Source organism: Poecilia formosa, unplaced genomic scaffold (genome assembly GCF_000485575.1).
Source record: "Poecilia formosa unplaced genomic scaffold, Poecilia_formosa-5.1.2 Scaffold3272, whole genome shotgun sequence".
Classification (NCBI taxonomy): Eukaryota; Metazoa; Chordata; class Actinopteri; order Cyprinodontiformes; family Poeciliidae; genus Poecilia; species Poecilia formosa.
In genome coordinates, this window is record NW_006803211.1 from 1 (window position 1) to 1688 (window position 1688).

General features: G+C 38.7%; 1 long non-coding RNA gene across 2 annotated transcripts; it reads right to left on the reverse strand.

The window, feature by feature from the left end:
• Positions 1 to 315: 315 nt before the first annotated feature.
• LOC103133426 (uncharacterized) lies at positions 316 to 1570 on the reverse strand. Of its 2 annotated transcripts, none has more exons than XR_001661304.1 (2): positions 1299 to 1570; positions 316 to 1156 (listed from the first exon to the last, which is right to left on the reverse strand). It is a non-coding gene; the product is annotated as an uncharacterized LOC103133426 (long non-coding RNA). The 2 variants fall into 2 exon arrangements; XR_475750.2 differs by having other exon boundaries at positions 316 to 1119; positions 1299 to 1552.
• Positions 1571 to 1688: the final 118 nt, after the last annotated feature.

Here is a 1688-nt window from a genome sequence, read left to right on the forward strand (position 1 = left end):
ACCCAAATGCTTAAGGTCAACCTAAGGTCAAAAACCGATGACTGGACATTTACTTTCAGGATTTTGTGTAAGAGAATTGAATGAAACCTCCAGTTTCTTTGCCACATAGACTTTCAGATTATAGGCTGGAATAGGAATATAAACTGAGGTTCCTGACAGCATGCGACTGATAATCCCTTAACCATTTCCCTAAAGTACCCTAAGAAGAAGTTAGTAAAAGTTTGATTTCTATAAATGTACAAAATCTCACTAAAAGAAATGACTACTGAGTTTAAATGCAGAACAATTACACAAATACACAATTAGCCCAAGATCTGGTTGTGCTAAACTTTATTTATTGCTCCGACTATAAATGTAGGCAGGTCGAGTAGATATTTATTTTGTCGTAGTCATCGTCTTGCATTTTCTCTCACATTTGCTTGGCTTTCCCATTTTGAAAAGTGACAGAGACCAGTGCTTTGCGTCAGTTCAGACTCATTACTCCGGAAAACAGGAAGTCGTAGATTATTCAGCAAAAGTTGAAGAACGAAAGCGTAAATCTCCAAAATACTTCGGTTAGATTAGTTTTATAGCAATTTCAACAGGTATTTGTGGCACTGATGTTGTGTAATAAACAATAACATGAGATCCCCTTTCCCACTTAATAAACATATTTTCATAGATATCTGAGGGTCATTATCCTACTATAAAAAGCTTATTTACCAATTTTAATGGGTTTTTTTTTTGCTCATCTTCATCTTCAACAAGAGTAAGAATTATATCAGCTCCAAAGACTTAATATCCGGAGTACAAAGCTCCTCTCGTTTAAGCCTGCTTCAAGATTTTTTCTAAACCTCAGTGTGACAGAAGGTGACAGAGCAAAGTCAAACCGCTAAAGTACTTCTTCCGCTTGTGATTCAGACGACGTGACGTGTTACCTCCTCCGACGGAAGCGATGGTGTTGTCACTTTTTGCCATCTGTTTACCATCTTAGCTGGTCCAGCTTAGCATGTAGGAAAGGCTCTTCATTCTGCACCTTTTTGGCAGCAGCTGCCGATACAACTTTGGTCCGACCATCTGTTCGAAGACGGATGTGTGTAGTTCGATGAGTTTGGCATCCATCACCCACTGCAAGGTGGCCTGGGAGAGGTCAATTGCTACCTGACAACAACTAATCCTGTTCAAACATCCATTTTGTCCAGTTGAGTCATTCAAATAAGCCAATAGATGAGTTATATTCTATTTCTAATTGTGATGTTCTTTTGTTATTAAAGTTGAAAATATGAACATTTGTGCCTAAATGTAAAGCCAAAGTGTACCTTAAATTAAGTTAATTAAGTAGCCTCTGCATGTTTCTGATGAAAAAAGGTTAAACACTGAGCGATACTGAGTTCAGTTTCACGTGGGCAGAAAGTGCTGCTGAGCCGCAGGTGTGCAACTCATAATCCTAATTATCGTACATTTCACACACAATTACGTCCAATTATGCAATTACAGCGAGGCGGCACATAGGGGAAAAACAAGTGGTGTGTGTTTGCTTTGTTGGTTTTACGGTCTGTGGACAGCTGACACGACATTCATTTTAAACTACACTTGAACATTTAACAAATATCGTATTGCAAAATAAACTAACTTTTGTGTGTGTCCACCACCCCACCCCGAAGACCTAAAGAACGTTCTCCACTGATCTGTTATGTGTCGTCTCAGCA